At 42.7% G+C, this 26,739-nt stretch overlaps 1 protein-coding gene across 47 annotated transcripts in view; it reads right to left on the bottom strand.

The window, feature by feature from the left end:
• Positions 1 to 25,180, bottom strand: part of PTK2 (protein tyrosine kinase 2) — a 360,020-nt gene extending 334,840 nt beyond the window's left edge. For all 47 annotated transcript variants that reach the window (XM_035276524.3, XM_035276540.3, XM_078353054.1 and 44 more), the window contains exon 1: positions 25,021 to 25,180. The gene's annotated coding sequence lies outside the window, so the exon portion shown is untranslated. The remainder of the gene's footprint in view (positions 1 to 25,020) is intronic.
• Between the last annotated feature and the right edge of the window lie 1,559 nt (positions 25,181 to 26,739).

Here is a 26,739-nt window from a genome sequence, read left to right as displayed (position 1 = left end):
ATTAGGATCTAATACTATTTTTTCCAAACAGAAAACAAAATCTGCCACCTAAACTTTGCCATGACCAAGGAAAAACAGATTCAAAGCTTTTTTCCTACCGTGGAGTTACAATAATCCCCAGCCTGAAATTTGAGAGTGATACCTTAATCAGTCTAGATTTTTACTTTTGACTTCTACGCCACTGCTAGATTCCATCATTTCTTATATCTTTGCCCCATCACACAAGGAAGTGACAATTTTTCTCAACAGGAAAGGAGAAACTTTGTTAGAGATTGCTCCATTTCCAATCTCTCCTAAGTTCTCTCTGCTCTATATGGAGCAGCTTACCAAGTTCATCAAATTTCTGCAGGGACTATTATCTGTAGTCTGTAATCTCTAAATTACATATAATAATGCTGACATCAAATAAGAACCAATCCAGTGCAGACTCCAGAACATGGTACAAATCTGCCTAATGCTCATATCTCAACAACTACTCAGCAGCCACACTGCTTCTCCTGCTTTGTTCGACCAAGGGTTCACCATGACAACACAATATAGGGATTGTCTTACAACTCACTATTCACACATTTCTAATGCAGCTGAAGAAACTACTCATTTATGGTGCTGGTATGTCCTACCTAAAACTGACATGATCTCTAATAGCCACATGAATACTAAGCTATGTCAATACTCTACAAACTTTAGCTTTCTGTAATGTTCAATAGCATGTTGAAGCATTCCATGCCTGTCAGAGTCTCTGGCTGGCTTTCTATGTACCAAAAATGTGTCCTGTTTTGTCTTTCGGAAAAAAGGAAAAACTAGGGAAAAACATTCAAATTGTTGGTTGATACAGTCCAACTTAGAAAACAGTTGCATGTGTATGCATTTTACTTGCCATGTGAGATGCAATACATTCAAAGTAAAAATCCTGTGATTTGGATGATGTTTCTCCCTCGCCAACACAGACCTTAAGAGTACACCAGATGTGTACAATCTAACGAAAACTGGTTCCTCCTTTTGGTTGGACTCCCTTTTGATGTGATCAAAGCTCCAGAATTCTCTCCCCAGGGAAAAACAGCTCACATACCTCCACAATTCTGCTGAGAATTTCAGGGTTCATGGACCTAAAAGACGATGCTCCCTCCTCAAAGCAATCACTAATACATTCCAGGGAAAAAAATTAAGAGCAAAAAGAGCATCACGAACTCATCACCAAAGAAGAAACCTGGAAGCCACCCTGGAATTACGCTGGATTCCTTCTCTCAGCCTTGCCATTTCACTTACCTAGTCACGTCTGTATACCAACTCAGAAACAGGCTTCAAATAAATCCCTACTTTCCATTTCCTCAGCTGTGCCCTTAACTCCTTCATTTATTTGTACAACATAATTATATAATTAAAAGAACATCGTCTATTATTAAACAGACTGTATGTTATTAAATTCAACCTCTGAACTTTGTCCCTCTCACTTTATTAGCTAAATAACAGCAGGTGAACCATTTCCTTAATGACGAAGGTTGGGCAACTTTTCCCCTTCTAATGTGGATTACTATCTTCCTTACTGATCCTTGTGCCTCTAGTCCAATCACCCTCCTGCCATATAAATCTGTTCTTGCTGTACTAGGACATAAAAAATTTATATCAGAATCAAATCCAAATTGCTTTGATCCTGCCCAGTATCAACTGCAACTCCTTCTGTACCCAACCCAACCTATTTCTCCAGATGTGATAAAAAATATTCAGTTCCACAAAACCCCAGCCTCTCACACCTCTATGCCTTTGCACATGAGTGGAATGCCCTTCCCATCTTCCACTGAACAAAATTCTAGAAAAAGGTCATGCTATCTAGTCCACAGCCAGTTTTTATATGGAGTCTGGGCTAAGAACGATTTTTACATTATTAAAGGGTTCAGGAGAGGGGAAATAAAGAAAAAAATGACAAAATATGCAATAGGCTGTATGTGTATATGTGGCCCCGAAAGACTGAAGTTTCTACTCTTTGGCCTTTAAAAGGAGAAGTCTGACGACTCCTGAGGCTAGGCACCACAAGGAACTTACCCTCCAGACTGTCAGAGCACACTAAGACACAACTGCACACATTAAGCCACATGCCACAGAACTGTATCAGCCTCACGCCCCCTCAAGTTTATACCTTCAGGGCTTAATACTGTACCAGGCACAAAACAGTATTTTTTAAGTGGTGAACAAATGAATTAACTGAATGAACCAGATCAAGAACTGGTGAAACAGATAATGGAAAGGACTTGTGCTTTTAATAGTAAAACACTATTTACTTCTGTTAAAGATACTATTAATAACCTTAACACCTTCCATTTGTATACCACTCTACACAGTAACTGCACATATAACATCAAAGGCTGAGACCATAAAAACTATACTTTATAAATAAAGACATTGAGAAGCACAGAAACTAACTTGCCAAAAGTCACATGACTAAAGGCAGAGACAGTATTTGAAGTTGGGTCTTCTTTCCTAGATAAAATGCATTTTCTCTTAAACAGAGACCTTCCTCTCTACACAAACCACAGTACCTAGGCACTTAACTACTAATGCCTGACATTTAGGAGACAGATAAAATTTAATTTCTGACCCACTGTTTAACTCTGATAATTTTCAAGTTAATGCTATTTTCTGAGGAGAAAAAAATGAAATGGACACCCAAAATAAACCCAAGACTAAAAGGTCTCAGGATAACCACAAGCTACAAATTTTCTTTCTTCCTTAAGAATCGGTCCTTGAGAAAGCAACACAAAATTAAACAGCTTAATTAACAAATGCCACTGAAAGGAAAGCAGCTGCAGTCACAGCATGAACCCTCTGTCTGTCAGCTAAGCTAAAACAAACTGGCAGTTGAAGTAGTAGTCACTTGTCTTTAAGCTTCAGTCTGGGTAGAACAGAATCCAAAAGCTGATAATGTACATTAACACCTCAACTTTAACCAGAAAACAACACAAGTGTTTCCAGAGGCAGAAAATAAATAGAAGAAACTCTATTAATATTTTTAAAAGTCTAAAAATCTGTTAGTCTAATCTTTTTTCCATAACTAAGGTATAAATTATACATAACTAGAGTTTAAGTGGCTAGATGCCTAAAAGTTTGAGTTGTGACACAAGAGTTTAGCCAAATTCAACTACAATTATGGGTCTATTTAAGACAACATTAATTTCAAATAATTGGTACCATATAGAACACATTTTCTGACTACAAACCAATTCTAGAAATGTCACAAGATACACTGCAAGAAAGTTAATTTGTTTGTAATTTATCCAACACTTTAAAATAAATCATGAATCATCAAAGGAATCTTAGAATTTAGAAAATATGTCTAAATATTGAACTTTTTTATTAAATAGAACAATAATGCTTTATGGGCGTGAAGTGGCTCATGCCTGTAATTCCAGCACTTTGGGAGGCCAAGGTAGGAAGACTGCTCAAGCCCAGAAGCAAGAGACCAGCTTTAGCAACAGAGTGAGACCCTGTTTCTAAAGAAAATTTAAAAATTAGCCAGATATGGTGATGTGCACACCTGTTAGTCCCAGATACTTGGAAGGCTGAGTGGGAGGATCACTTGGACCTGGGAGGTCAAGACTGCAGTGAGCTGTGATCGTCCAATTGGACTTCAGCCTAGGTGACAGAGTGAGACTTTGTCTCATAACAATAATAATAAATGCTGTATGAACTAAATAAAAATACTTCACACCAAAACTTAGCCTTTAGATAAAGAGAGATTCCTTAAACAAATCAAAACAATAAAAAGTACAATCATAAAGGAAAAAAGAAAGAAAGCTTATGATATTAAAATTAAGAACTTTAGTTCCAAGACACCTCAAAGGTAAGGAAACAAACCACAAACTGGAAGAAAATATTCGCAACACATAACGATAAAGGACTGCAACCCACGGATAGAAAGAACAGCGAGTCAATTTAAAAAAAAAAAAGGAAGTCCAGAAACTTAACAGGTCCCCACAGAAGACAAAACAGATAGCAAATATATTAAAAGTGGCTCAACATCATTAGTAATAAGGGAAGTTCAATTAGAGCCACAATAAGATATGACACACCCACCAAAATGACAAAACTGAAAAAGTCTAACAAAATAAACTACAGACAAGGATGTAGAACAACAGGAGTGATATAGTTTGGCTGTGTCGTCACCCAAATCTCATCTTGAATTGTAGCTCCCACAATTCCTACATGTTGTGGGAGTGACCAGTGAGAGGTAACTGAATCATAAGATGGGCTATTTCCCGTGCTGTTCTCATGATAGTGACAAAGTTTCATGAGATATGATGGTTTTATAATGGGGAGTTCCCCTATACAAGCTCTCTTGACTGCTGCCATCCATGTACAATGTGACTTTGCTCCTCCTTGCCTTCCACCATGATTGTGGGGGCCTCCCCAGCCATGTGGAATGTAAGTCAGTTAAATCTCTTTCCTTTCTAAATTACCAAGCCTTAGGTATGTCTTTATGAGCAGCATGAAAACGAACTAATACAAGGAATCATTATATTAGTAGTGATATAAATTGGTATAACTACTTTGAGAAGCAATCTGGCAATAACTGGTCAGGTTGAAGACTGGCCAGCCCTATAACCCAGCAATTACACTCCTAGATACACAGGTTATGCACATCCATGTCTATGAGCAACAAGAGTGTTCACATGTGTGCAGCAGTGTTTGCAGTGGAGCAAGAGATTGCCAACAACCCAAATGCTCATCGACTGTAGGCTAGATTATAAAACAGTTAAAATGAATGAACAATAACATATAGCACCTCAGATAAGTATTACAGAGGTGGAAAGAAAATAGCAAGTCATATAAAGACATATAGCATGATTCCCTTAGTATAAAATTCAAAACAGACAAAACACGAAGTTAAGAAATGGTAACAACAGGCATCTGTCCTTCAAGTTGCCTGTGGGGACTCTTCCAAGTCGCTCTAAAGCTTTTTTTTTTTTTGAGGAGTCTCGCACTGTTGCCTGAGCTGGTATGCAGTGGCAAAATTTTGGCTCACTGCAACCTCTGCCTCTCAGGTTCAAGCGATTCTCCTGCCTCAGCCTCCTGAGTAGCTAGGATTACAGGTGCCCACCACCATGCCCAGCTAATTTTTTTTTATTTTATTTTTAGTACAGACGGGGGTTTCACTATGTTGGCCAGGCTGGTCTCAAACTCCTAACCCCATGGTCTGCCCACCTCGGCCTCCCAAAGCACTGGGATTACAGGCGTGAGCCACCAAGCCCGGCCTCAAAAGCTTTTTAATAAACTTCCACTCTTGCTCTGAAAAAAAAAAAAGAAAAAGAAATGGTAAAAACAGTATCATTCAATGACCGCTGTTTTAAATGTCAGGGATTCAACAGAGAACAGGGAAACATTTTGCCCTCACAGACTCTATGTCACCACCAAGAAAGAAACTAAAAAATAAGTGAAATACAAACAGTAACAGATGGTGAAAAGGGCTTGAAGAGAAATGAGGCACTAAGGGGACTGAGGGAAGATGTCTTTAGAAAGAGTGACATAAGGCTTCACTTACACAGTGGCACCGGTGTAAGGCGTGGGAGTGGGATGGGACAGAGCCACCTGTGGGGCAGGAGGAAAGGGGCTGTGATCAGGGAACACACGTGGGCCTTTCAAGGTCATGGGAAATCCCATTGTTGAAGCTGGGCAGAAGGTACCTAGGGTTTGCTTTGTTATCACCCTCTACACCAGAACAGCCAACTATGGCCCACGGGCCAATGTGGTCCCACTTGTTCTTATACAACCCATGAACTAAAAATGGTTGTTACATTGTATATGGTTAAAGAAATTAAAACAATAATGTTTCACACCATATGAAATTATATAAAATTCAGATTAAAGTTTTACTAGACACAGCCAGCTTGTCCAGTGGATACTGTAGCACTGTAACAGCAAAGATGAGTACTTGTGACAGAGGTCACAGGTGGCCCACACAAAGCCTAGAATGTTTACTATCTACCCCTTCACAAAGAAAGTTTGTTGGCCCTTGACCTAGGGCATAATTAGGGACTTAACCAAGGCTCACTTGGGTATCCTCCCTCCAGGTTATCAGCGCTCAGAGCATTCTTCATCTCTACCTTATGTTTTACACATACTCTTTTGCATCTCTTCAGTTTAATAAAATCGTTTTTTGAAAAAGACTAGCATATTTCTTTGATAAATCTTGCTCTATTAAAGCTCCATGCTTCACCACCAACTCAGTTTAAAATAAAAATGACTCAGTTAAAATCAGACATGTACTGCTATCAGGAACATTAAACCAATACAGCAACGCACAGCAAGCTACAGTTTATTTTGACTCAAGTATAGTTTTAAGAAAAGAAAAGGGCCGGGCACGGTGGCTCACACCTGTAATCCCAGTACTTTGGGAGACTGAGGCTGGTAGATCACAAAGTGAGGAGTTCAAGACCACTCTGGCCAAGACGGTTAAACCCCATCTCTACTAAAAAAAAAAAAAACAAAAAAATTTGCCAGGCATGGTGGTGGGCGCCTGTAATCCCAACTACTCAGGAGGCTGAGGCAGAGAATTGCTTGAACCCGAGAAGCAGAGGTTGCAGTGAACTGAGATCACGCCACTGCACTCCAGCCTGGGCAACAAAGCAAGACTCTGTCTCAAACAAAAAAAAAAAATTCCAACTAAAGGCACCAAGTCTGTGGAGAGTCCCCACTGCCTTGCTTAGCTCACTGGGTCATTAAGATACACACTGGATCATTTAGATATGAGACAGCAAGCTGCATCACCCACTCACAGGAGAACCTTAGAAAAGCAGCAGAGCTATATTCAACTCCTTCCCTATCTTTTCTAAGAAATGCATTACAGGTCAGGCACAATGGCTCACCTGTAATCTCAGCACTTTGGGAGGCTGAGGCGGGTGGGTCATCACGAGGTCAGGAGATCGAGACCATGCTAGCTAACACAGTGAAATACAGTCTCTACTAAATATACAAAACAAATTAGCTGGGCGTGGTGGCATACACCTGTAGTCCCAGCTACTCGGGAGGCTAAAGCAGGAGAATTGCTCAAACCCAGGAGGCGGAGACATGCATTCCAGCCTGGGCGACAGAGCAAGACTCTGTCTCAAGAAAAAAAAAAAAAGAAAGAAAGAAATGTATCATGAATTATTATGTCACATTATAGCAGGAGTTGTCCAATGTTAGCATATGTTTTCAAAAGCCTTCACAACTTTTAAGTATGAATCAGTACCTTTGAAGAGTTAACAATACTTATTAAATGATAGTGGTTGAAAGTGGTAATGAATAAACAGGGGATTCATTACAACATTGTTTTTGTGTATATCTGAAAACTTCTACAAGATTTTCAAATTGATATTTTTAGTTATTAAATGAAATACGCATTTAACAGAAAAGTCACAGAATTTTCATTTCAAAGAATCCTGTCTTTCAAAATCCTTAGAACAAAATAGTTTTTCATCATCCTTGCTAGTAGCAACTAAAAAAAGAAACAGGTGCTTATTTTAAAATCTTTGTTAAGGCTTTCATCAACAATCTGAGAAAGTGAAAGGACATTCACCTAAAGGAATACTATGAATTACTATTATCTTAAAGTTTTCCAAGTTCTTGTTGAGGCCCCAATACAGACACCTACTTCTCTAATTCAATGTGTAAGAAAGGCATTACAACTGGTAAACTTGTCCACGTGTCAGTCTTTATGCAGACGGATGGTGGAGTATTCCTCCAGGACAAGAAGGCTGGTTCATCACTCTCCTAGAGGGAGGGAATTAAAGGAGGGAGGCAAGGGGCCAGGGAAAGAAGAAAGGAAAGCTATGCCTCTATTTTCTCTGTGTAGACAGAGACAATGAATGCAAATATCTCATTCCATTTGACGTGCAATTTTACAAACTGAGCAAAAATGCAGGGAGGATTGAGTACTTTGAAAACTGGAAAGTTTTTAATATAAACATTTATTTTTAATAACTGTTACTTTTCACAAAGCATTTAATAAGACTAATCGGGCCTGGCGCGGTGGCTCAAGCCTGTAATCCCAGCACTTTGGGAGGCCGAGGCGGGTGGATCACGAGGTCAACAGATCGACACCATCCTGGTCAACATGGTGAAACCACATCTCTACTAAAAATACAAAAAATTAGCTGGGTATGGTGGCGCGTGCCTGTAATCCCAGCTACTCAGGAGACTGAGGCAGGAGAATTGCCTGAACCCAGGAGGTGGAGGTTGCAGTGAGCCGAGATCTCGCCATTGCACTCCAGCCTGGGTAACGAGAGCGAAACTCCGTCTCAAAAAAAAAAAAAAAAAAAGACTAATCACTGCCAGTCGCAGTGGATCAAGCCTGTAATCCCAGCACTTTCAGAGGCTGAGGCGGGTGGATCACTCGAGGTCAGTTCAAGACCAGCCTGGCCAACATGGTAAAACCCCATCTCTACTAAAAATACAAATATCAGCTAAGTGTGGTGGCATCCACCTGTAATCCCAGCTACTCAGGAGACTGGGATGGGCTCAACTACTTGAACCTGGGAGGCAGAGGTTGCAGTGAGTCATCACTGCACTCCAGCCTGGGTGACAGAGTGATACTCTACCTCAAAAAAAAAAAAAAAAAAAAAAAAAGACTAGGCATTACATGATCATGTACTACAATCACATGTCACACAAGGAAACAGAGAAATTAGCAAATGAGCCCAAGGTTATAGAGACAGGATTCTGACCCCAGTTCCATGCCTTTAACTACCATACTCAGCAATAGTTATTCAACTTTCAAACTAAGTAAGACTCTCAGGGCCACCTTGCAACCCACACTTTGAAAACCAATGCCTTGATACTCAAAGTGAGGTCCACAGACCACCAGCCCTGGCATCACCTAGGAACTTAAGAAAAATGCAATCCTGAGCCCTTCCCAGTCAGACTGAATTGAAACTTAAAATGTAACAAGATCCCCAAGTGGCATACATGCATATTAAATGCTGAGAAGCCTTCATACAAAATAGAGTGCCCACATACACTCTATTTTGAAGTAGTTTCTCCAATTCAAATACATATCCTAGTACAGTTAAACTGAGCTTTCATCTCTTCTGTTTGCTGTGATCCCAAACCTGAAGGTAAACATGTGCTAGCAGGCTACTCCCCAGGTGGCGATGTAGAGTGGCCCTAACCTTGCCTCCATACCCATCCTCAGTCCCACTCCATCTTTACCACCCCTCTTTTATAGAGCCTAAGCCACAGCTCAACTTGCTGACTTATCTAAACCCTTCCTCCTCCTCGAGCAATAGATAATAAGGCCATGACTCCACTCAACATCCCCTGAATTCCTTGAAATGTGCCCAGGAACTACCAGGCATGAATCTAGTGCACAGTTAAGTTGGGAGAAAGGGACAGCTGGGACTACTTCAGTCATGTCCTCTGACCCTCACAACAGTGAACACATACTCAAAAGACTGGTATTCTGTGAACTAGAACAAGAGATTCCAACACAATCGTACTAACATTATACTACCAGTTAATAGGAAATACTGTGTGAATGGAAAAATATCCTGATGTAGCTTTTCCTCTCATATCTTATTTTTTATTTTGATTTTTTTATTTTTGTGAAATTTTATTTTCACTCTGTCATCCAGGCTGGAGTGCAGCGGCATGATCATAACTCACTGCAACCTCAATCTCCAGGGCTCAAGCAATCCTCGCACCTCAGACTCCTGAGTAGCTGAGACTACAGGCATCCACCACCATGCCCAACTAATTTTGTTAACTTTTTGTAGAGATAAGATCTCACTATGTTCCCCAAGCTGGTCTCAAACGCCTGGACTCAACTGATCCTCCTGCCCTGGCATCCCAAAGTGCTGAAATTACAGGCATTGAGTCGCTGTGCCTGGCCTCATGACATTTTTAAAAATCTGTGGTTTCTTGCCATTAGAAATCAAATTTAAGATGCTCCAAACCAACCTCCACATGGTTCTCATCAACATTCAGGCTTTTGCCCATTTATTTCTTCTTCCTAGAGCCTTTTCCCCCAACTTACTCCTCTCCACTTGGCTAATTCCTATTGTTCCCACAAGAGTGGGTGCTGTGGCAACCCTGCCAGCACCCTGCAGTGCCCTGCAACTTTGCACAGCACTGTGATTGCCTACAGGCAGGGACAGTGGGGCAAGTGCAATGGGAGACACTGGGTCTAGGACACAGGTCAACATTCAGTGTTTTCACAAAATCTCTCAGTTAAAATGACATATATTCGTAAGCTAAAATATCAATACTTATCTACTCAGTGTGCCACAGATTCACAATTCACCACCTAAACCAGTCTAAGAATCTACACTGTACATTAGGGATAGGTTTCACAATAAGTCTATTAAAGGAGTTCCATCATCTGTCCAGCTGTATAGATTCCAAAAAATTCAAACTGTAAACAGCAAGGATACTTACATGAATGGTTCTGAAATCCAGCTCCATGTACCAGTGCAAGGTGCTAATGAGGTTTTCATAGTCGAGCCGTATCTATCCACTAGAACTTTCTGGAATGATGAAAATGTTCTACGCCAGACTGCCCAATGTGGTAGCCACTAGCCACATGTGGCTAATAAGCACTGGAAATGGGACTAGTAACTGAGGAATGGGACTTTCAACTTCACTTAACTGTAATTAATTTCAATTTAATTGGCCACATGTGGCTAGTGATTACCACATCAGGTTCAGGTCTAGGCTCTGGAGTGAAATAAGAAAGAATGTGTCTTGGCTTCTTAATTTCCTCTGCTGTCTTGGAAATTAGAAATTTGGCTCCATGGAACTACATTAACACTTTCTGGACTGGGTGTGTAAGCACTGGACATGTATGGAAAAACACTGAAACTTCCTCAATAAACTAATAGGTGCTCTTTACATATGACTCTATTTGTGAAAGATAAAATTTATCCAGATCTCAGCTCTTTGGGTGATTGCCTATGCTGTGATAATCCATCATGGTTTTTTATTTTTTTTTTATTTTTTTAGATGGAGTCTCATTCTGTCCCCCAGGCTGGATTGCAATGGTGTGATCTCAATCACTGCAACCTCCACCTTCCAGGTTCAAGTGATTCTCCTGTCTCAGCCTCCTGAGTAGCTGGGATTACAGGCATCCGTCACGATGACCAACTAATTTTTGTATTTTTAGTAGAGATCGGGTTTGACCATGTTAGCCAGTCTGGTCTCCAACTCTTGACCTCAAGTGATCCACCCGCCTTGGCCTCCCAAATTTCTGGGATTATAGGCATGAGTGACCACACCCAGCCAACAGCTTTAAAATGCATAAAAGATTTAAACTCCAGAGATATACGTATGGCAAATAACCATATAAAATGATGTTCAACACTATTAGTCGAAATGCAAACTTAAACCACAATGAAATTCCATTACACACCGAAATTAAAATGGCTAAAATGTACAAGACTGACAATACCAAGTGTCGCCCTAATGATGTAGAGCAACCAGAACTCTCACCAACTGTTGGTGGGAATGCAAAATGGTACAAATCTAGAAGACAGTTTGGCACTTTCTTAAGAATTTTAACAGGCCAGGTGATGTGGCTCACTCCTATAACCCCAGCACTTTGGAATGCCAAGACTGAAGGACTGTTTGAGCATAGAAGTTTAGGGCCAGCCCTCAAAACATGACTAGACCTCATGTCTACAAAATTTTGTTTTTAATTAGCCATGTGTGATGGTGAGTGCCTGTAGTCCTAGCTACTCCAATGACTAAGGTGAGAGGATCACTTCAACCTGGAGGGTGGAGGCTGCAGTGAACCATGATCGCACCACTGCACTCCAGCCTGGACAACAGAGTGAGACCCTATCTCAAAAAATTTTTTTAAAAAGTTAAACATAAATATACCTTATGATCTAGCCATTCCAGTCCTAGGCCAACCATTCCCAAGAGACATGAAAGCCTATGCCCATACAATGCCTTGTACAAAAATATTCAGAGATCTACAATAATCCAATTCTCCACAAGTAAATGTAGACCTTCAATGTAATCCCAAACAACATCTGGAAGAATTATTTTAGAAGGTGACAAGTAATTCTAAAATATATACTGATCTGTAAAATGTCAAGGAGAGCCAAGTACTCTTGAAGAAGAACCAAGTAGGAAAGGTTCTACAATGAGATAAGATTTATTATAAAGCTATAATAATGTAGACAGTTTAGTGCTAGTTGAATCAAAACATCTAAAAACACAGTCTAAAAGACACACACGTATATGGACAGGCAATTTACAACGAAGGTGGCACTGCAGAGAAGTAGGGAAAAAGATACTCTTCAATAAATGGTGTTGGGATAACGAGATATCCACATATTAAAATGAAATTGATTTAATCTCTTCTTTAACAAAAATCAATTCCATGTGAATTATAAAGTTAAAGATGAAATGCAAAATTATTAAACATTTAGAAAATAACAGAGAAATTAGTTCACACCCTCAGAGTAGAAGACAAAAAAAAAGCAGTAACTGTAAAGGAAAAGACCAATAAACTAGACTACATTTAACTTAACTTCTGTTTATCAAAAAAATATCACTGAGGCTGGGCAGAGCGGCTCACATCTGTAATCCCAACACTTTAGGAAGTGAAGGCGGGAGGACTGTTTGGACCCAAGACTCTGAGAATAGATAGCCTGGGCAATACAGGAAGACCGTGTCTCTAAAAAAAAAGAAAGAAAGAAAAAGAAAAATTAGCCAGGCTGGTGGTGTACCCGTATTCCCAGCTACTCAGGAGGCTGAGGGAAAAGGATTGCTTGAGCCCAAGAGTTGGAGGATGCCGTGAGCTATGACTGCACCATTGTACTCCAGTCTGGAAAACAAAGCAAGACTGTGTCTCAAAAAAAAAAGTAAGTAAGTCAGTGAAACTGCATGCCATAAAGTAGGAGATAGTGGTAAGATGCATAAACAAGGCTGGGCATGGTGGCTCACAACTGTAATCCCAGCACTTTGGGAGGCCGAGGTGGGGCAGATCATCTGAGGACCGGAGTTCAAGACCAGCCTAGCCAACATGGCGAAACCCCATATCTACTAAAAATAAAAAAACTTAGCCGGGTATGGTGGCAGTCACCTGTAATCCCAACTACTTGGGGGAGGCTGAGGCAGGAAAATCGCTTGAACCTGGGAGGCACAGGTTGCAGTGAGCTGAGATCACGACACCGCACTACAGCCTGGGCAACAGAGCAAGACTCTGTCTCAAAAAAAAAAAAAAGATGTATAAACCAATAAAAGACTTGGGTTCTGAATATATACAGAAGCTATAAATTAATGAATCTCAAACAACAACAACAACAACAACACAGAAGACCTAACAGAAAAATACAGGCACTTGGCAAAACAGTAAATCCAGCAAAAAGGCCAGCAAGTTTATTTTTAAAAGTACAACCTCATTATAATCAGAAAAAGGCTATATAAAACCACAAGGCAGGATACTATAGAAACCACCAGAAGGGGTGTTGAGGGGAGACAGGTTATAAGAGCAGGGAAGAGGAAACTGGGCTGAAGTAATCAGAAAAAACTGTCAGTGACTGAAGTCTAACCTTTTAGTGACAAGTAACACAAGAATCATTTATTTACTAACATTTCCTGAAAAGCCACAATAGACCAGGCACGCTATTTATTTATTTATTTATTTTTTATCAGAGACGGGGTTTCACCATGTTGGCCAGGATGGTCTCAATTTCCTGAACTCGTGATCCGCCCGCCTCGGCCTCCCAAAGTGCTAGGATTACAGGCATGAACCACCGCGCCTGGCCCAGGCACTCTTAAAAGTACATTTAATGGTCATCACAGAATACAACTGACTATAAGTTGTAGCTTTAACTCTCCTTGACTAATTTGTTGTTTTGTTTTGTTTTTGGCAACAGGGTCTCCCTCCGTCACCCAGGTTGTAGTGCAGTGGTGTGATCAGGGCTCACTGTAGACTTTAACTCTTGAGCATCAGCAATTCTCCCACCTCAGCCTCCTGAATAGCTGGGACTACAGGCATGTACCACCACATGTGGCTAGTATTATTATTATATGCTTTGGTAGACACAAGATCTCACCATGTTGACCAGGCTAGTCTCAAACTCCTGGGCTCAAGTGATCCTCCACCCCGGGCTGGCCTCCCAAAGTACTGAGGTTACAGGTGTGAGCCAACAAGCCAGGCAACCTATTTTTTTTTTTTTTTTTTTTAAGAAGAAACTGCTCCAGGTCAATTTTCCCACCATCTAATTTCTATTATTTTTGCTTTCACTGAACTACACAGTTGAGTGAAAGATCATAGGGGGAAATTCATGTGGAAACATCCTTCTCATTGTTTTTAGATTACATTATTTTAATTTCATTTGTTTATCCCTACTTTTCTTCTCCATCTTGTTAACTTTCATACACTTAAATACCCTTAAGACTATACAACAAAATCATTTACTTTAGTCTTTCTAATTGACTCTCTTCAGACATCTGATCTTTTCTGAAACTCTTTCCATGGCTTTCATGTATCTATATTCCTCAACTATCAACACGCTGACAACCCAGAGAACGGACAGGAGACTCTTCGTCATGCCTTAAATTATTTACTGACCACCTATAATGGTATTATGATCAAGCTGTGGGGGGCTTAGAGATACCTAACAGATCTAATACAGAATTCTCATCTCTGAGCTCACAACATTCTATCTGCCAAGGGATGTGTCTAATGCTGCATAAGATATAACAGATTTAAGGGACATCACCAACTTCATCCTTGTAGATTGTCTAATTTTTATTTACCTGTTTATTGGGAGAAAAGGGCAAAAGGCAAAAGAATATATTAAATTTAGGCAAGAATTCAACACTAGGAATAAAAATCAATTTACACAATACAGCTTCATTAGTTACCCCAAGACTTGGCAATCACCCTGACTCTATTATATGCAAGCCAATTTTCCAGCACCAAAACAAAACCACCAGGGAGCTTGCGCCTTAAGCACCAACATGTACACAATCTCCTGGTATTTGCCAAAAGACACAAATCCAGGAGCCATACAAACTGCTATTTCAACGTAAAATTGTTCCTTCAAATTCCAAACCAAGATTTAAAAGAATTAAGCAGTCTCAGCATAAAACATTCAAAATCCCTAAGAAAAGCAGTTGTGAGATCTTCCCAAGAGTTTCGAAAATCCTAAAAAACATATTTAGATTCCTGAAGTAAGGGCAATCTCCTTAGCAAATGTAAGTGGTCAAGACACCATACACATACTTCAAATTAAGACTAATTTTTGCCTGCTATGACGTGCATTTCTTTTAAACCACCTTGAAGCAGCAGTTCACAAATGTTAGCACGCATTAAAGCACCTAGACAGCAAGTCTAAAAAGCTTGCAAGGCCAGGCATAGTGGCTCATGCCTGTCATCTCAGCACTTCAGAAGGCCAAGGCAGGAGGATTGCTTTAGCTCAGGAGTTAAAGACCAGCCTTGTCAACATGGTGAAACCCCATTTCTACAAATATGCAAAATTAGCCGGACGTAGTGGCAGGCACCTGTAGTCTTAGCTACTCAGGAGGATCACCTGAGCCTGGGAGGTGGAGGCCACAGTGAGCTGTGATCACACCACTGTACTCTAGCCTGGGCAATACAGCAAGACCCAGTCTCAAACAAACAAACAAAAAAATGAAAACAAAACAAAACAGGCCAAGTGAGGTGGCTCATGCCTGTAATCTCAGCACTTTGGGAGGAAGAAGCCGGTGAATTACCTGAAGTCAGGAGTTTGAGACTAGCCTGGCCAACATGGTGAAAGCCTGTCTCTACTAAAAATACAAAAATTAGCCAGGTGTAGTGGCGCATCCCAGCTACTCAGGATGCTGAAGCAGGAGAACTGCTTGAACCCAAGAGGTGGTGGTTGCAGTGAGCTAAGATTGTGCCATTGCATTCCAGCCTCAGCGACAGAGCAAAACTTCATCTCAAAAAAAAAAAAAAAAAAATTAGCTGGGCATGGTGGCACACCCCTGTAGTCCCAGCTACTCAGGAAGCAGAGGCAGGAGAACTGCTTGAACCCGGGAGGTAGAGGTTGTAATGAGTCAAGATCCCGCCACTGCACTCCAGCCTGGGCAACAGAATGAGACTCCGTCTCAAAAACAAAACAAAATTAAAAAGCTTGCTGAGCACCACCCTCAGCGTTTGATTCAAAAGGCCAGAGGTGGAGCCCCAGCACTTGCATTTCTAACAAGTTTCTAGATGATGGTGATGCTGCAATTCCCTCACTACTCTGAAAACCACTGAACCCCCTGGAGCTTACTGGAATGTGTGTGTGAAAGGTGTGAATGAGTTACCCCCACACACTATAGCAATACTATGGAGGAACTCACTGAGAAGCAAACTGCAAAATATCAGAGCGAGATTCTATACCCACGTGTTGACTTCCTTCCATTACCTGGGTGAATGTATTTTGAACTGTCACTTTCAAAACGTTTTATCTGAGCAGCAGCACAGCAGCAAAAGACTCTGAACAAGGTCAAGGATGAGTGGCACAGTGCATAATTCACACTTCAATATTAGGAAGATGGTTGTTCTTTGAAATGGTTTAGGGGCATAATGTTAAACCTTTATAAAGCATCCAATTAATCCTGTTGATTAGCAAAAGATACATTAGAGTTTCTGGACCAGTAATCAAAACTCCCACCATTTTGCGTCACCTCAAGAAATTTTCTATGTCTTCAGAACTTAGGATGAGTCCTAATGAACACAAGATCAATTCCTACAAGATCGATTTCTAGAAAAAAGGTTTTAAAATTATCAAAAAGCAGACCAGCATTTTTTTCCTAGCCCAAGTGTGATAATACAGTAGATAAAGGTGAAAAAGATAAGCCCAAGTTCTTCCCCTGGTATCAAGTCCTATGTGAGTCTGAGCTCAGGTGATCTGTTGGCCTCTGCCTCCCAAAGTGCTGGAGTTACAGGCATGCACTACCCTGCCTGACACCTATGTGATTTTTAAGTGAGGTTCTTTACCACGGCAAACAAAACAGTAAACACTTGACTAATCCAAGTAACAGTTCCCCAATACTCAATACACCTAGGTTCTTTCATTTACTCATTCAATAAATTTTACTGTGTAAGACACTGGTGACTCAATAATGTCTAAAACAAAGTTTATGCCCTGGTGCAGCTTACATTCTCACAAGACAACAGACATTTCACTACAAAATATGTAACACCTAAACCTGTTAAGCTCTTTCATCAGACCAGCAAAGACAAACGTATAGTGTTTTGCTCAAGAGAGACACAGACACAACAAGCACCTACAGTTCACAGCAGAATCCAAACCCAAAATGCAGGAATTCTAATGAGGAATATGAGGGCAAAAAAGAGACCCTAGGCACAGGCAACCCACAAACATGACTTGTTTGCTTTTTTTTTGTTTTTTTGAGACAGAGTCTATGTTGCCCAGGCTGGAGTGCAATGCTGCAATCTCAGCTCACTGTAGCCTCAACCTCCCAGGCTTAAGTGATCCTCCCACTTCAGCTTCCCAAGTAGCTGGGACTACAGGCACACGCCACCATGCTCCTCTAATTTTTGCGTATCTTACAGAGACCAAGTTTTACTATGTTGCCCAGGCTGGTCTCAAACTCCTGTGCTCAAGCGATCTGCCCACCTCAGCTTCCCAAAATGCTGGGATTATAGGTGCAAGCTACTGTGCTTCACCCAAATGCATGATGTTTGTCACTTACCTGTTTCTGAAAAAAATGAATTTATAGTAAAGAAAATGTGTATCGGTAAGATTTAGGTAAGATTTTGATTAAATATAATTTAATTAAAGATTGCAAGGAAATACCTTCATGTCCTTAAAAACATGTAAACTTTGTAGTGAAGCTACTAGTGTTTTTCTGAGGCTTCCAACTGCTATGGAGGGAGACAGTGCCACTAAGGCAAAAACATCTATTTCCTACTTTTATCTATAAACCATTTCATTACAGTATTTAGGCAAATCATGCTATAATTAACAGCATTTACTAAAAAAGACTGTTTAAACTGAAAGTTGAACCATATATCCTTAACTGAATTTTACTGCCATCATAGAACCCAGTTTAAAAAAAAAAAAAACTAATTGTTACAGATAGGAACAGAAGGGGTTCCTACATAATCGGAAACACATTTAAGCAGTTCTGAATAAGATTTGGCACAATTCCTATCAATACCTGAAACTTTCTCTTCCACTATGCTGCCTTTGGTAGTATAAAATGAAGGAAATAAACTTTTGCCAAAACATTCAGACGGAAAAAGCAAGAGAAGGTTCAAAAAATTCACTACTAAACACAATTTACAGAAGAGAGTAGTAACTTCTCAATATAGTTTAGTGACATTAGTGAGCCACAGATACACCCAAAGACCAGCTGAAACTGCCCTTTAACACTTTCCATTCCAGTCTCAGGACTGATAAGCAATTTCACAATCAGATGCTTAGACGTACTCATAAACATCCTGGAATACATTACACTGATTCCAATAAGGTCACTTAACTTTGCCCACATTTTCAATTTTTGTATTTTAAATAATTTATACAGGCATCAGTAAAAATTCTCAAGGAGCCTCACAGCAATTTATTGCTAATTATTTAAGGAATTTTAGTAAGGTAAAACAGTAGTGAGAATAGGTTCTTTTCTCTTGAGACAGTGTCGCTACGCTACCTAGGTTGGATTGTAGTAGCTACTCACAGGCACTACCCCAACTGCTGAGCACAAAATTTTTACCTGTTCCATTTCCAAACTGGACCAGTTCGCCCCTCCTTAGGCAGGCTGGTAGTACCTGGCTCCCAGGAGATCACCATATTGATATGAACTTAGTGCAGATACCCAATCAGCATGGTGCACAGCCGAAAACTCCTGGGCTCAAGCAATCCTTCCACCACCTAAGCCTCTCCAGTAGCTGGGATTACAGGCGCACATTACCATGCCCCAACTGAAAATATGTTCTTAAAAAACGAGCTTTAAGGTAAAACATAGTCATCTTTTTGTATTGTGATTCACTTTATTGTGCTTCACAGATATTGCATTTTCTACAAATTGAAGATTTGCAGCAACCCTGCATCGAGCAAGTCTATCAGTGCCATTTATTCAACAGCATGTGCTCATTGTGTCTCTGTGCTATATTTTGATAATTCTCACAATATTTCAAACTCTCATTATTATTACATCTGTTATGGTGATCTGTGAACAGTGATCTCTCTTTATTTTTTTTTTTTGAGGCAAAGTTATCGCTCTGTTGCCCAGGCTGGAGTGTGGTGACGTGATCTCAGCTCATTGCAACCTCCACCTCCTGGGTTCAAGCAATCCTCCTGCTTCAGCCTCCCAAATAGCTGGAACTACAGGTGTGTGCCACCACGCCTGGCTAATTTTTTCTATTTTTAGTAGAGACAGGATTCCACTCTATCAGCCAGGATGGTCTCAATCTCCTGACCTCGTGATTCACCTGCCTTGGCCTCCCTAAGTGCTGAGATTACAGATGTGAGCCACCACGACAAGTCTCTTTTTATTTTGAGAGGCAGGGTCTCACTATGATGCCCAGGCTGGTCTTGAACTCCTGGCCTCAAGCAATCCTCCCTCCTTGGACTCCCAAAGGAGTACCACTGCACTTCAGCCTGGGGAACAGAGCAAGACTCTATCTTAAAATAAAGTAAAATAAAATAAAACAAAACAAGGTAGGTCAAAAGCGGGGCCTCTTGTGCCAAATAGCCAAGTTGTGAATGCAAAGAAAAAGTTATTGAAGAAAATTAAAAGTGCTACTTCAGTGAACACACAAATGGTAAGAAAGTCAAACAGCCTTGGCCGAGCACAGTGGCTCACACCTGTAACCCCAGCACTTTGGGAGGCTGATGCGGCAGATCACTTGAGGTCAGGAATTTGAGACCAGCCTGGCCAACCTGGTGAAACCCCGTCTCTACTAAAAACACAAAAATTAGCTGGGCATGGTGGTACACACCTGTAATCCCAGCTACTCAGGAGGCCGAAACCCAAGAATCACATCAACCCATGAGGCAGAGGCTGTAGTAAGCCAAGATGGCGCCATTGCACTCCAGCCTGGGTGACAGAGTACACGTCTCAAAAAAAAAGAAAAGAGCTGTATTGTTGATATGGAGAAAGTTTTAGTGGTCGAGATAGAAGATTAAGTCAGCCATAACATTACCTTGAGCCACGGCGCATTCAGAGAAAGTCCCTCTTCAATTCTGTAAATTGAGGTAAGGAAGCTACAGAAGAAAAGTTGGAAGCTAGCAGAGCTTGGTTCATGAGGTTAAAGGAAAAAAGCCATCTCCGCAGCAAAAAAGTGCAAAATGAAGCAGTAAGTGCTGGTGGAGAAGCTGCAGCAAGTTACCTAGAATATCTAGCTAAGATCAGTGATGAAGGTGGCTACACTGAACACCATATTTTAAATGAAGAAACCACCTTCTATTGGAAGATGCCATCTAGGACTTACATAGCCAGAGAGATGAAACCAATGCCTGGCTTTAAAGCTTCAAAGGACAGGCTGACTCTCGTTAGGGGCTTAAAGCAGCTGGTGATTTCAAGTTGAAGCCAATGCTCATTTCCCATTGTGAAAATCCCAGGGTCCTCAGAAAGGATGCTAATTCTACTCTGCCTATGCTCTACAAATGGAATAACAAAGCCTGGATGGCAGCACATCTGTTTACAGCAAGGTTTACTGAATACTGTAAACCCACTGTTAAGATCTATTGCTCAGAAAAAGACTCCTAGCAAAATATTACTGTTCACTGGCAAAGTACCTGTTGCCCAAGAGCTCTGAGAGAGACGTACAAGGAGATGAATGAGGTTTTCATGCTTGTTAACACCACATCCATTCTGCAGCCCATGGATTAGGGAGTCATTTTAACCTTTAAGTCTTAAAGAAATATACTTCATAAGGGTATACTTCCTCTAACTGATCTGGGCAAAGTACATCAAAAACATTCTGGAAAGGATTCACCATTCTAGATGTTGTTAACATTTGTGATTCATGAAAGAAGGTCAAAATAGGATTATAAACAGGAGTTTGGAAGCATTTGCTTCCATTAATAACTCTGAGGGGTTCAGAACTTCAGTAGAGAAAGTAATGCAGATATGGTAGAAACAGCAAGAGAACTAGAATCAGAAGTAGAACCTGAGGATGTGACTGAATTGCTGCAATCTCATGATAAAACTTGAATGACTAAGGAGTTCCTTTTTAGGAATGAACAAAGAAAGTGGTTTCCTGAAATTGTATCTACCCTGGTGAAGATGCTGTGAACACTGCTGAAATGAGAGCAAAGGATTTAGAATACTGCATACACTTATTGATAAAGCAATGGCTATGTTTGGGAAGATTACCTCCAATTTTGAAAGAAGTTCTATGTGGATAAAATGCTTTCAAATAGCATCACATACTCCTGAGAAATCTTTAATGAAAAGTAGAGTCAACTGATGTGGCAAATATAATTGTCTTATTTTTAAAAATTGGCAGACGTCTCAGCCTTCAGCAACCAGCACCCTGACTTGTCAGCAGCCATCACCACTGAGGTAAGATCATCCACGAGCAAAAAGATTATGACTTGCTGAAAGCTCAGATGATTCAGTCTTTAGCTAGGTCATGTACATTAACTAGGCACAGTTGCCCACGCCTGTAATCCCAGCACTTTGGGAGGCCAGGGTGGGAGGATCGCTTGAGCCCAGGAGTTAAAGACCAACTTGTGCAACATAGGGAGACTCCATCTCTACAAAAACAAACGTGAAAATTAGCCAGAAGTAGTGGCATGCACCTATAGTCCCAGCTACTCGGGAGGCTGAGGCGGGAGGATTACTTGAAGTCCAGGTTGCAGTGAGCTATGATTGCACCACTGCACTCCAGCATGGGTGGCAGAACAAGACCTTGTCTCAAAAAAAATAAAGAAATGCACACTGCTTTTTTAGACATGTTACTGCACACTTAATAGACTACATACAGTGTAAACGTAACTTTTATATGCACTAGGAAACCAAACAACTGGTGCGACTCACTTAATTGCAGTGGTCTAGAAACAAACCAAGGTATGCCTATACTACAGGAACTAAACTTTTCTCAGATTTTTTTTCACTAGCAAAAAAGAAAAATTCACTTTAAATATGATAAAAAAAACAGAACTTTTAATGTTACTGAAATTTTTTTTTTTTTTTTGAGACGGAGTTTCGCTCGTTACCCACGCTGGAGTGCAATGGAGCAATCTCAGCTCACCGCAACCTCCACCTTCAGGCAATTCTCCTGCCTCAGCCTCCTCAGTAGCTGGGATTACGGGCACGCGCCACCATGCCCAGCTAATTTTTGTATTTTTAGTAGAGACGGGGTTTCACCATGCTGACCAGGATGGTCTCGATCTCTTGACCTCCTGATCTACCCGCCTCGGCCTCCCAAAGTGCTGGGATTTACAGGCGTGAGCCACCGCGCCCGGCCTGTTACTGAAATTTAAAACAAGACTTGATCTAAGTCTGAATCTACATCAGTTCAGAATGCCAACCTGAAAATATTAAATTTCAAAACCAAAATTTTATATTGTCTTAACGCTTTGAAATGCATCTTTTGTAACTCGTAAGATAATTTTAATTATTTTCTAAAAATAAATACAGGAGGAAAAAGGTTTCCATAACATTTAGCGATACGAACTAAGATCCTACCTAACTCAAATGAACATTCAAGTAAGGACAGTTTTCAAAATTATTTTTTACATTATAGAATACAATATCAATATTGTTTCTGCAGGACTCTGTCATTTTTTTTTTAAGGAGGCTAGCTTTAACGTCAGGATTTTCTTAGAAGATTTCTCCAACTTCCTAGAAAGAACAGTTATCTGACTAGCTAGAGAACATGGTTCTGAGGACTGAGGGATTAAGTCACGTAATTTCTAACAGGAGGCATGGTGCTTTTCAGAAAACATTTTAGTATAAAACGTTTTAATGATCCTCATTGCCTCCTCACAATGTCACTGCTGGATTCACGGAACTTCATTCCTAATCTAAGGTTATTCACTTTCAGTGGGCTTCCAGCCTCAAATAAGGCTTAAGTCCCATCTCCTCTCAGAATTTGCCCCAGTATTCTTTGCTCCGAATAGTAAAAATGGAGTTTTGATTTCCTTGGCTTTATGCTCCGAACTGTAAAAACGGAGTTTTGATTTCCATGTCTTTATTTACCCAATGACTTGCTTCTTGATGCATCACGACTGAATGACGTACAGTATAGGTCCTCCTAACCAGCGTCTACACTGAAGTCTTAGGTGACTGTGGGCTCCCTCAAAAGGAAACGTGTTTTAATTAATCTTTGCCTGTGTTCATCATTAAACTAGATTATTCGATAGCGACATGAAATTCTTGAGAGGAAAACGTTGTAATATTAATCTTGATGTTTCTACAGAGTTTAATAAACAAGAAGGTTCAAAGTGATGGTAGATGGTAGGGTCAGCCTGTTTTTCCCTCCAAGGGTAACCACAAATATAAAACACAACGATATTGGGACACCAACATCCTTAAAAGGTTCCTTGTTTGAATATCATAGGGCTTTTCCAATTAACTGAATAGTGCAACTGGATGAAAATATTGTACCCCAACAAAAATACGTTTAATGCTAACTTATTTTTATGTGTCTTAACTACTTCATCCGTGTACTCGAATACCACTGTTCAGAAGTTTTCAAATATGGGACAATCAGAGCGCTCAACTCTCGAAGACATCATTTTCATGACCCATTTCTCAAATAAAATATTAAGGTTGAGGCTCTGGTATTTCATTTTAAATAGTACTAGTCTGTTTTTCCAGCCATGAAAACGTTTACATTCTAAGTAAAAATCCCAGAGATGGTTAAGTCTTAAATACAAATCCCCAAACTCTTGCACTGCCTTCAGCTTCGGCTTGAATGTATTTCAACCAGTTCCCATAATTACGACAATATTGCTATTATCTTAGTCTCACTGCCAAAAACCCAGCTGCAGACTAACTATGCAAGAATGAGACACTGTTGAAATGACTCGGAAAAAAAAAAAAGAAACTTTACCCTCACTGAATTTAACTACAGAATCCTGCAATTAAATGAAACCAATTACACACAAACACCTTCTTCTAAGAAAGAACATGGTGCCGCTACACAAGGAACCCAGAAAGAAATTCGGCCAACAGTTGCGCCTAAGCCACCGCGGCAGAGTCGGGGGCTGGGGGCGGAGAAGAGGGGGAAACTTGGGAAGCACAATGACTCCAGTGAGGGCTCCCGCGAAGAAACCCACCGGGCTCCATCAAACTTGAGGGCTTGCGTTCGTGGACGCGGCGGGCTTGCTGCTCGGCCACCGGCAGGCCGTTCGGAGCCCACCCTTGGCTACCCGCGGGGCCGCGCCCGGGGAGGGAGGTCAGGCAGTCGCGAGCCTCCCTTTCGCGTCCAGCCGGCTTCGGCCGGCGTCCCCGCGATTTTCCTCTTCCTCCTCCTGCCTCTCCCCTTTTGTTTTTCAGGCATTCGGTTCGCTCCGGCGGAGGCCGGCCCGTCCTTCCCGCGCCCTGGCCTCTCCGGTCCCCCCGCGCCTCTGTCCGCCCCGCGCGCCCCCCGAGCCCCGGCCTCCTCGTCTTCCTCAGGCCCCTCGGCCCTTCCGCGCGCCCGGCCTTTTCAAAGCCTCCCCCCACCATCCTCCTCACGTCCCCGGACTCCCCGCGTCCCCCAGGCTTTCCGTCTTCCTCGAACCCCTCGGCCTCCCCGCGCGCCCCCGGAACCCCAGACCTCCTCCAGCCCCCGGCCTCCCCACGTCCCTCAGCCTCCCTGTCTCCCCCAAGCCTCCCGACCACCCAGCGCGCCCCCTGACCTCCTCAAGCCCCTCAGCCTCTCGGCCTCCGCGGACGCCCCCAACCTCCTCACGGCCCCCGGCCTCCCCGCCTCCAGGAACCACGGCCGGCGGGCCGGGGGCGCGGGAGGGGCCGGTCTGCGCCGCATCCGCCCTGGGACTGACTGGGCGGCCCTGCTCTGCCCCTCCGCCCTCCGGGCCGCGGCCCTGCCCACGACCGCGGCACAGAAGGAACCCGCCCAGCCCCCGGCCCGCGCCCCGCACTCACTCGGACCGCGCCTCCGGCGCCGAGAGGCGAAGGCAGACACTACCGGGCGGCGCCGGGCGACGGCAGCCGCGCTCCCTCCCACGCCTCACGCCGCGGGCGCACAGCGGTCCCGGCCCGGCGGCGGCGGCGGCGGCGGCGGCGGGCTCGCGCCCTCGGGACCGGGCTGAGTCGGCGCGGGCCCGTGCGCGTGCGCGGCAGCCAGCTGAAGCGCGCGCCCTCCCTCGGCAGCGCCGCCGGGCCCCGTCTCAGTCCGGAGTTTCCGCCTCTCGGGGACACTGGGCATGCGCGCCGCCGCTCGCGCATGCCCAGCGCGCCGCTAGGCGCCGCTCCTGTAATTTACCCTATGGAGGCCAGGTCGGGGTTTGGGGGTGGCCGGAGGCTCCGCGCGGGCGTGGCGTCCGGACTGGGAAAGCCCTGGCCTGAGGGGTGGCCGGGGTCGTCCGGCGGAGCGGACTTCCTGGGGTCCCACCTGCAGCGCTCTCCGCCAGCTGGATTAGGCAGACTTCGGGAAAGCCCTCCCCATCCCCTTCCTGTCCCCCAAAATCCCGAAGGGGGCCCCTCTGGAGGACCTCCCTCTAGAACGGCCCTGCGGCCTCGCCCCCCAGAGTTGGAAGCCCGCCGTCGGGCACCCGCTTCGGGCCCCGGGCCTTGCTGTGCTCTCTCCAGGCGTCACACCGACCCTAACAAGCGGTTCCTGTGCCCTTTTTGCAGATAAGGAAACTGAGGCTCAGAGATTCTTTTCATGGCATTATGGCTAAGTTGGACTGGGCCATGATTTAATTTTGGAAGATGAAAAATCATGAAAGGGACTTAGAAGTCCACTGGAGGTAAACAGGTTACCTAAGTGAACGCCGGGAAGGAACGAGCCCGGCAGCCCCTCCCGAGGCCTACAGACCTGAGGCAGGCTGCACTAGGCAGAGGAGGATGGCTCGTCCCGACCCCGAACCGGCCTGCCGCGATGTGAGCCAGTTTCAGCGAGGAGCTGGTTGGTTAAGACTGGAACATGCCATGGGTGGGGTGGAGGAAATGGCAAAGGCCAGGTTGGAGGGACTGAAACCTGCAGACGGCTGTGCGGGGCCCTGCTTAGGTGCCTGGAGTTTCATTAGGCAACAGAGAGCCTTTGGAGGGCTTTAAGCAGGAAGTGATAACTGATTTGTGTTATTTAAAAAAAAAAAAAAAGTCACTCAGGCAACCTTGCGGTCGGAAACGAAACCAGAAGAAGCCTCAAGGCTGCAACTTTCATTTTTATGATGTTTTGATGCTAACCACAAGCCAGCAGGCAGGACAGACAGGCACGAAAGGTGAACACCCTGAAGCTTAGAGAGGTGATACACGACATTGCGTTAGGAGCTATATAAATCAAGTAAAATAAGATGCTTATGCTTTTGTTTATCAAGATTTCACCATATTTAAATGTTTTTGGTTTTATTGTTCTTTAATGAGATGTATTAAGGTTGGTGTTTTCTGGGTTTTGTTATTTTTTACTACATATGAAATTGTAAGGAATTTCCTCTCCATGTCAGCCTCAGGCCTCCTTGTACGTGCTATTTGCTCTGCCTGAAACTTCTTGCTCCTCACTTAGTTCAAGACCCTGCTTCTACATCACCTCATTGATAGCGATAGACCACTCTGTATAATAGGAACCACCCACTGCCCTGCCATCCACACACACACTCCCCACTTAGTCCACTCTGTTGTTCTCCAAAGCACCTATTGTTC

This window comes from Callithrix jacchus, chromosome 16 (assembly GCF_049354715.1).
Source record: "Callithrix jacchus isolate 240 chromosome 16, calJac240_pri, whole genome shotgun sequence".
Classification (NCBI taxonomy): Eukaryota; Metazoa; Chordata; class Mammalia; order Primates; family Cebidae; genus Callithrix; species Callithrix jacchus.
The sequence above is the reverse complement of the archived record's forward strand: the minus strand, read 5'-3'. Positions and strand labels throughout refer to the sequence as shown.